Consider the following 10,405-nt stretch of genomic DNA (forward strand, 5'->3'; position numbering starts at 1 on the left):
GGCCTCCTTACTGCATTTGTTTTCCAACAGTTGCCTCCACCAGCATTGCTGCTTTTGGGTCATTGACCCATCTACTTGTTTTTCTTTGTGGCTTTGTGACAAGGTTAATGGTGATTGACCTTGCAAAGCCGAAATGAAGCATTAGCTGAGGATATAAGTCTTTGTGCTGGTACTGTTCCTTTCTCTGAAAGCATTTCTTGTGTAGATAGTAGTCAGCTGAGAACAAATTAAGACTGACGAGTGTTTGTGTTTGTGTACGTGACACAAGTTATCCCCATAAAATAAGATGTTAGGACTCGTTGCAAAGACCAGGAGGACCAGGACATATTTATTTATTCATTTATTATTATTATTATTATTATTATTATTATTATTATTATTATTATTATTATTATTATTATTATTATTATTATTATTATTGTTAATATTATTAATGTTATTTTCTTGCAAAAACACATATCTTCTTCTTGACTAATCCATTTGAGTTATGACAGTGCAGCACATGTGTTGGCTTGGTAACCAATCTAGTATCCAGTGGCAACAGAGGTCTATTGAACGCTTTGTATTGGCTGATGTGACCAGCGCTATCATGTCACTAAGTCACAGGGACGCATCCATACAGCAGCAGAGAATAATGAGTGGGTTGTGCATTATTCGGCTGAGTAGTCAAAACTGTGGGCGCAAGACCGGAGAGGGGTATTGACGTTACAAATACCCTTTGTGATGCATGTACTGCATGTATACTTCATGTATACTGATATAGTGGTGTGGTCACTCTGTACTTCTGTCAGCTGCACATAGAAATCATTTGGTTCAGCCCTTCACTTCAAATACTCCTCCTTCATGCTTTGTCCACAACACATATTTCTGTTTGATCATCATTTAACCCTGTCAATATCTGAAGGCATCCACTGAGGCAGACGCAGACACAACAGGATAAGCGTCTTTGTCTCAGACTCTTGTCCATCAGAGACCCCTCCCTCCATCCCCGCCTCTATTTGGGCGGCTGTTACAGAGAGGGCAGATGGCTCATTACCATAAATAGGACAAGGAGAGAGTGAGTGAGGGGGCCGTGCACACCGACCAAGAGGACCATACCGCCTAAAACCGAGGAAATGGGAGGCCGTTGCTAGGAGAGAGGAGAGACAGCTTTATGGTAACACAAAACTGACCCCCCCACCCCCCATCCCCAATCCCCCACCCACCCACACCCCCCTGCCATCGGAGCTCATCTCGTTTCCGCCCCCTTCTTACTCTGAGTCTGCTGGTTGGGGACAGATGGCCATTGGGCCCCACCGGCTCTACAGCTGGACACGGTCTACAACAACAGAGAGGGACCTGGCAAGAGTGAATCTCACCTCATCCTGTCCAACCTAGAAGCAAGAACCAGCAGCTAAGAATAGATCCACACTTGTTGCCCACAGGAAACGTGTGGCATCACAATAGGTAGTCTTTTGAGGTAGCGTTAATATACCCTAGGAAGCCCTAACCTGACATGGTACACTTTCCCACATACACATTGAAGCTGATGTTGGGAGAGTTGTTGTTTTTTTAGCCAGCCAGTGCTGTTATTTTTAATCCTCCACTTGAGTCACTGACCTTGTTTTAAAAGGCTGCAAAGCTTGGCAAATGTATTCACCCGTATGCAAATTAAAAGCTCGCCAAAATATGGGACATACTCTAATGTGAGGTGAGGTATTAACATCCTCCCATGTTGAGTCTGTCAGTCAAGTCAACATGTCAGACTCAGTAGCACGTCTGTCCTCAGTGGACCTTTGATTATAGTGCCAAATGACTCAGAAAAAGCAAGAGCAGAGTCTCATAAAGATAAATGTTACACATTAATACTTCAGTAGGGGTAATTATTGAGCTGTTAATTTAATATGATTAGAAACTACACACCAACTTCAAATGATAATATCACGTCATTTCCCATGAAAACTAATTAAATGTGATAGGTTCCATGACAGGATCACATTTATATTTTGAGAGCACAGAATGGTAAAGGGGATAGCATGGAGACATGCAGCATAGAGGTGGTCCTGCATTACCTAGCCCTCCGCCTTGGTTGCATAGGAACACGAGAGCCATGCCTACCCTGCAGACACACTCCTTTCCTCTCTTTTCTGCCATGCTTCATTACCCCGTGCTCAGCCAGGCACGGAGGCACTGCACCACTTTCTCCAGTCTAAAGCCGTGTGCCCTCTTACAGCCATGCAGTCAGGCTCTCTGTACTCTCAGGCTGGACAGGCACTTGCCCTCAGGCATTGGGTCACTCACGCTTTTTATACGCGTAGAGACAAAACTCGTAGAGTGGTATGCTACTTGTAGCCATTTTTCATTTTAATCATAGAGCAAAGAACCATTTTTGGGGCCTTAAACTTGAGGCAAAATGGACAACTGATATAGTGTTCATCTTGTGTTCTTTTAAAAATAATAGGTTTAAGATTTCTTCTTTTGAAATTAGCCCGTCCAGTGTTTTGTCAGTCTACCCCAAGGCCTCTTTCTGGTTGAACATGTCCAGAACACCTCACGAGGGAGCAGACTGGAAGGTATGGAAGGAGATGCCCAACCTACCTGAATGGAATCCTCTGGAACCATCACCCGCAGATGGCTATAGGGTCTGGCGCAATGTGTGCTGGATGGCAGTCAAGGTACTTTGGTGCCCCTACAGCTCTTTAATTACCGAATCTGTTTCTTCTTAGGTTAACTAATTCAATCAGTGCCCTATAAAAGGTTACACAAGGGTTCAAAATTAATTCTGAGTGCCTCAATTGCAGGTGGAGCGTTTACGTAACAGCTTCTCTGACACCCCTAAATGAGTGCATATTTTTTCTTGCGCTAGGTCCTAGCTCATCACCTAAGAAAAAATATTCACATTTCTATACCTCTTACCTCTTGTAGAGTGACAGGATGGCTGATTTTGGGTGAGAGGAATACATCGTAGACACCTCACTACAGTTCAAATTTAATGATACTACAGGGCAACATAGTGCACTCGTGGATAAATCTGTTGCTTCGCAACAAGAAGATTTTAGGATTACATCATCATTGGCTTGGGCTTTTCCGTTGGAACATTCTCCCTGTGCTTGCTTGGGTTTACAATATGTGCCCTTCTATCTCTATTAAACCCTATGATTGACAAGTGATCTGGACAACATTTAATATAGGTAATTTTATATCCCCATAATGATATAGTATTTTTCCTAGAATTACCTGAAATTAATGGTAGTTTTGTTTCTCTATTATTTATAAAACAAACATTTTTATATAGAGAACCATCATAAAACAATTAAAAATTTAATTAAAATAGACTAAAATAAATATCTAGTGGCTAAATAAATAGCATTCAAAATATATATCTAATACTATAACTAGTTTTAATGAATTACTTCAAGTAACATTCAAGTATGCCTACCATTTAACTACCTGTACCAATAAATGAACTCACTTGAACTTTCAGAGGAGGTTTACCCTATACAGTAGGTGATGTTATATATTGTATGCATGTATTTTTCGATCACACAGCTCTGGTTCAGGATATATACAAAATATTTTTTGATCCAAGTCAGCTATACAGGAAATGGATATCAGCTAACAACTTAATTCATTTAAATCGTATTGAAAAAGTGATGTTTTGTGCTTTACAATAAATGTCTGCAGTTGAACCTGACAGTACTGCAAAAAGTGCCCCATAAAGGTTTATAAGAGTACCGTACGTTTGCGATAAGTAGTGCCAGCTAACACTACTGGGCATAAAACCACAATTGTCCAAGAAAATACAATGTGTTTGTGACTGAGAAATGGCAGGGCGGACCAGAAGCTCTGCAAATCTATGCGGGTGTCAAAGAACAAAGCTTTCGGTGTTGTGTTGTTGTGACAGCGAAGCCATCAGCCAGATGCCTCGCAGACGTCACAACTTTGCATAGCTGATGGTGCATTTTAAACTGCGCTATCTACATGAGATGTGGGTTAACTTTCCTTCATACTGCTTCTGCTCCACTGTTAATTGACTACAAGTGTTCATTTGCCTGTAAGGAGCAGTCATTAAGGGTGAATAACCAAATTTGGTTTGGCAATAGAGCGACCAGGGATCAATGGGTTTATTCAATTACCCCTGCATGTGGCGTATTGTCTAACTTGGCTATTTGAAAGGCTTTGCACGGAGCCTGGCCATTTTAGTGTGCTTAAAAGTGCAACGAGATTGCAATGGTCAATAAAAGAGAAAAGAGACTCACTCAAGGTGATGCAATAAAAAGATGACAGTTCAGTGTGTTCCATTTTCTGGAAACAAAGAGATTGAGTCACTAAAGAAGCCTTTGCTTGTTCTAATCAAGTTGCAGAAATCACTGTCTTTGTAAACAGTACGATCACTTAAAGCGTATTGATTGCCTCCCTAAGCCTGATGTCAACAAGAGGAAATGTAAATTGAACAATGTGGAGTTTGTTTCGGATTCGACTTTCACAGTATTTTTTCGACTATAACATCGACAAGATTACATGTATGGCTGCTTTAACGTTTAATGTACTCTATGGTTAGCAAGAAGAATGATGAAGAACAATAGTCTTAGAAAATGTGCTAAATGTAGTGAAGACACATCGTCTTGGGCCTTGTCGAAAAAGTGTCATGTCGTTGGCTTCTTATATGATTACTGAGTGATTGATGTCTTTATTTCAAGTGCTTTCCTGTCAACTGAATATCAGTTAAAGAGTAAAAATGTAAAAAAAAAATGGACATATAATTGTCTTTCATCACCATCTAATCAGCCTCTATGCAGCTAGTTAAAGGTCATTTAACTGTTGGGTTTGTTTTTAATTAAGCCCTTGTTAAATTTAATTTACTCTCCCTAATGATGTCATGCTTAATCCTCCAAAGGAACAAATTGACACATGGGACTGGTAATACAGCATGTTCCCGCTGTAACCTGAATAAATAGAATCAATACTGAATTACAGGATATTTGTTTTACTATTGAAAAGATCCTTCCGCTGCCCTCCACACTGAGCATTTTATTGCCGACGCCTGAAAGGGAGGCACTTATCTGCTGACAGATAACAGACAATCAGCAAGTGCTGACACAATTCATAAAACTGGGTTAACAGAAAGGATTGTCAAACAAAGGCTCCTGTTGGCAAACATCCTCTTCAACCGAGGACGGCAGCAGGCAAAAGCTAGGAGACCCTCCAGGGAAAGAAACCTGAAGAACAAAGCAAGTGTTGCATTTGAAACAAGTTGACCACGCCTGGTTTGCTCTGCTAACAGTTAGTGGGCGGGTAGGGTAACATTTACACTACTCACAGCAAAGATCAAGCATCTTAGCCTATGAGCCTAGAATTAGTATTTTTACAGAAATAAAATGAGCTTTGACCCTCTTGTAACAACATCTGGACTTCAGCAAGCAGGGTCTGGCAGCTATGCAATTATTGTGGGTATCGTATCATCCGACCCCGAGTTGAATGCAAGTACTAGTAGTACTTGTACTGTGACTATGCTTATGTGACGTGAATGTGTATTTTATTTGTTTGAAAAATACCTTTGCGTGCCCACTCTGGGTCGAAGACGAGATCCTGCCCCAGGCGGAGAGGTTCAAGTATCTTGGTCTCTCAATTGACCTGTTGATCTACGTTCCTACCCTCACCTATGGTCACAAACTGTGGGTAGTGTCCGAAAGAACAAGACTCTGGACACAAGTGGCCGAAATGAGTTTCCTCTGCAGTGTCTGGGCTCTCACTTACAGATAGGGTGAGAAGTTAGGTCATCCAGAAGGGGCTCAGAGTCAACCCGCTCCTTCACTGGATTAAGGGGAGGCAGTAAATTGGCTCAGGTATTTGGTTGGTCTGGTTCCTAACGCCTCACTGGTGAGGTGTTCTGGGTATATTTCACAGGGAGGAGGGCCCGTGGACGACACAGGACATTTTGCTGAGTATGTCTCCCAGCTGGGCTGGGAATGCCTCGACATCCCTCCAGAAATAGCTGGACGAAGTGGCTGGGGAAAGGGAATTCTGCCCTCTGTGACCTGACCTCAGATAAGTGGAAGAAAATGTATGGATGGTCAGCACTTATTTTGAGATTGTAGGACAGATACAGCTCTAAGTTGTGACCACAGGTGTTCACTATAATTGGTATTGTCATGTCGTATCACTATGGCATCATCACTGTCCACTCTCCAGAATAATAACAACTCCCATCCTCTATCAATAAGAAAGTAGCTAACTAAGACACTAACATAAGAAGAAGGAAAAAAACAATTATTTTGGCTTCTATCATCATTGGGACTAGTAAAAGTGCAATAAAAGAGAAAATATTGGTGTCAAAATAAATAAAAAAAAACTTTTGTTGAAATGCCATTAAGCATATTTGTTGAACAACTTATCAAATTTTCAACACTTTGAAGGTTTTTCCTTCAATTTTAAACATAAAAAAATAGACAGCTTTGTTTAAAAATGATAACAAAACCCTTGCAGGGAGTTTCCAGGGTCATCAGCGGGTGTTAAGGTAAATTAAAAAGTAAGCAGGTAAATAGCTCCCTCAAATTTTCCACTGTAAATTAAGTTTTCCAAAATGTCAACATAATTTCTTAATTTTATTTAAAATTAATAATAATTTAGGATTCCCAGTGTCAGCGTCATCATTTATAAAGTAAAGTGGAAATCTAATTATCGGTCTATCCCTAATTGGGACCATAGAAGATATCTGTGCTCCACTGAGGCACGGTAGTTATTTATTCATTCATTCTAATATTGCTCATCAAAAACCTGTGTGTGTGGAGACACCAATAAATGCTGCACAGAATCAGAGGATTGGCACAGAGTCATCTTATTTGGTGTAGCATTCAATGGGTGTGCAATGGAATGACAGCCCTAAAGTAACCATGTGTTCTTCAGTATACATTTCACCCTTAAATAGACCAGTTCGCGTATGTTCCACTCATACACAACATTTATAAATACTGCTAGTGTTATGCCTTGACTGTTATTTATTTATTCATTTACATAATTATAATACCGGTATTTGCCAGCCTTGCACCTTCATATAGGCCAGAGGTCTATAGCAAATGAAATTGGCCTGACTGGGCACCCAAGTGTCAACAACTGTGTCCCCATACCAAATCTTGCTAAAAGGAGAGGGGGGGGAAAGAAAATAGAGAGGGTGCAACAAAGGCAAGAGGACAGAGGGAATATAGTGCAGTATACAAACAAGGTTTGTCACTGGTAGACAGTTTTATGAGCTCCAGACCTGCTGAAATTGAGTAGCGCGTGTGTGCAGCGCCTCTTATCGCCGCGCTGGCAGTAAGGGAGGGCAAGAGGCTCAACACTTGGTGCTCCGTAAAAATGGTCTGATTCATTTTCCGCCTGAGAGGGTCTCACTGGGGCAGCATCAGAGCAGCCAGCCCACACAGATTTATGGACCATTAAAGCAGCAGGGGCTCCTGACCACTCTGCCACCATAGGCCGGTTTGCAAAGCGCACACACCGCGCCCTCATTCATGCTCAGTCACTACTCTACAGGATGGGATAGATTCCTCATTGTTCATCCCCTCACTTTTACTGCCTCACATGAACTCCACTCAAAGTCTGTAATCCCGCCCGACTTCACCTTACTCCCTTTTATCTGAAAGATACGTTTACTCTTAATTATGTTCAACCACTGTCAGGTTAACACAAAACTATAAGATGTTCCACATAAAAGGCTTTTTCCCAATGACACTCTGAGTAGAGTGTGTGTTATGCAACCCTGGCTCCACTAGTCTACCATGCTCATCATTTGTGATGATAGTCAGTGGGGCAGGTTGTTTTAGCCTGTTTAACAATCAGATTAGCACCATTTTAGGCACGTTGGCTAATGGTCCTGTCTTTTCAAGGCATCCTCTATCAACAGTTTCCCTGGTGATTAATGCTTCTCCTCTCGCTCCCTCGCTAGCTTTGCAACTTCATCCCTGAGAGTGATGCCGGGAGGGAAAATGGGACACAGTCTACGCAGCTTGCTGTCCCTAAGAATAGCTTTGTTGCGCAAGAAAATGATGTCAGCGTAGGCCTTAAAAACATGAATGAATATAACATGACAATGAAAACGCTCGCCTTAACTATTAACTCTCCTTTCCTTTTCTTACATTATGTGTATGCATTTAGTGCCTGTTTCAAATACAAGTCATGAAAAATGATTTTAATGACAGGTCTGAAGACGGTAAAGAAGACAAATATTTCAAGTCAAGTATTTCCCATGGCATACAACCACCACCGCGAAACCTGTTTGTCAAGTTAAAACAAGGCCAAAGCAAATGTGTGCATCAACGACAGACAGTGCTTACGCCATGACTGCATGACAGGTATGCAGCTTATGTACAATAAAGGCACACATGGAAGCTATTAGATCAGACCACAGAGAGGTACTTATGTGCGCTTATGAAATAGGTTGAGCACTGTGTCACCAGTATGTGAAAGTTACAGTTTGGTGTGAAATCGCTTTCAGCCAGTAAAGCTGCACTCCACAGATAGCCAAGTAGAGATAACAAAAAAGCTGCTCTTTTCTGCCAAATATTTGGGATACATTTTCAATTTAGTGGTATAAAATGTCTTTGCATATTTGAAATAATAAAATAATAATAATAATAATAATTGTCCTATGTAGTTAACTGTCTGAGAGGTTGTTAATTTTGGAGCTCAAGAACAGACTTTTGGTTGGGGATATTAAATGGACTTGAGTGAGGAACGTCAAGTCAATCAGACAGGTGGTGGGTTGAGGTGGGTTGGCATTTAACTCATTCACTGCCAATGACGTCTATAAACGTAAAAAAAAAATCATTTTAACTATTTCTTTTAGTTTAAAAAAAAATGTTAACAAGAGTATGAAAACCTACACATTTTTTAATAATCTTTTTTTTTTTAAAGAAAAGATTATTAAAAATTAGGGGCGTCAGGTGATTAATTTTTAAAAATTGTAATTAATTGCATGACTTCAATAGTTAACTCACGATTAATCACAAAATTTCTATCTGTTCTAAATGTACAATATTTTTTTCTCTAGGTTTTCATACTTTTGTTAACAAAAGTGGGAAAAAATGTTAAACCAATAGAAATATTTCAAATTGATTTTTTACGTCTATAGCCGTCAATGGCAGTGAATTAGTTAAATTGGGTAATTTTGGAGCTTTATAATAGGGCCTCCATAGCGCAAACTTCAAATCTCCAGCAGACTTTTCTGTAGAACACAATAAGATGAATTTGTGTGGGAAGTGTCATGCAATCAAGTTTAAAGTTATTTTCCAAGCACCCTTAAGAAATTTGAGGAGGACCGCATAACAGTATAAATAAAACTGAAGAAAGTAAAATTAAACATCAAGGTTTCTCAAAGTAAGGCCAAAAAAGTAAACATTTAACTTCCAAAAGGTTGAGCATAAATTGAGGAGGGCCATGATGGACTGCATATTGCTGGCGTCGGGCCGAAACCTTGTACCTCCAAAATCTTCACTTTTCAGGAGACCCCAAAAACGTCATGTTTATTCAACCATTAACATTGCATCCTCAAAGAGAGTTAGCTATTTTCAATGCTTTAGATCGGTCAATAATTTGTAAAATAAATAAACAAATAAATAAATAAATAACATTCACATGTGTGAAATGATCAATAGTATAGATTTTTGAAAAAATATTAATTTTACCAAATTGTGACTTAAAGAGGTTTAGGCCGATGCCAGCAAAATACAATGAGATTGGGACACATGCCTGTCAAAAACAATTGCTTAAAAAAAAAGAAAAATACAAGTCCATCATGGGATGTACAAGCATGCCATTTTGAGCCTGAATGTGTCCACAACCAAACTGCTGGTTTCTAACCCACCAGCTGAGAATCAATGCATTATACAATACACTGTCAGTCAAAAATTTATTAAAACTCATTTTCATAATCTACGCTTAGAATCACATCTGGCTAAAATACCCCCAACATATAAGATGAACCTTGGCAGAAAGATTTTTATTTGAATTTTATTTTTTTATGTATCACGCAGCATGTGATCATTATTTGCTGGTCTGGTTAGAGTATCACGGTTTACTTAAGGTGGGGCCTTGCTGAGGGTCCACGGTGGTGGGTGTGGTGACACATCCTCTCCCCGCCCTGAGGTGTTTGTGTATAGTCTAAACAACATTCAGTTTAAACGCCCTCTAACAACACTTCCGGCGTCTACGTCACTGTCAGTAGTGAAGTATTAAAAGACTAAATATATCTCTATGTTTAAATGTATTTTGCTATGCTTAGAGTGAGATGACAAAAAAAGTGAAAGCCCATTTGGCGATGCAAAATAGGATCGCGTGCGCGCTCGTGGAGCCCCTTCGCTGCGGCAGTTGCCAGGGGAGATAGGAGGGGAGGGGCTGTGATTGGCTGGAGTGGCTGTGTTGCCATGACGAC

This window comes from Vanacampus margaritifer, chromosome 12 (genome assembly GCF_051991255.1).
Source record: "Vanacampus margaritifer isolate UIUO_Vmar chromosome 12, RoL_Vmar_1.0, whole genome shotgun sequence".
NCBI classification, from domain to species: domain Eukaryota; kingdom Metazoa; phylum Chordata; class Actinopteri; order Syngnathiformes; family Syngnathidae; genus Vanacampus; species Vanacampus margaritifer.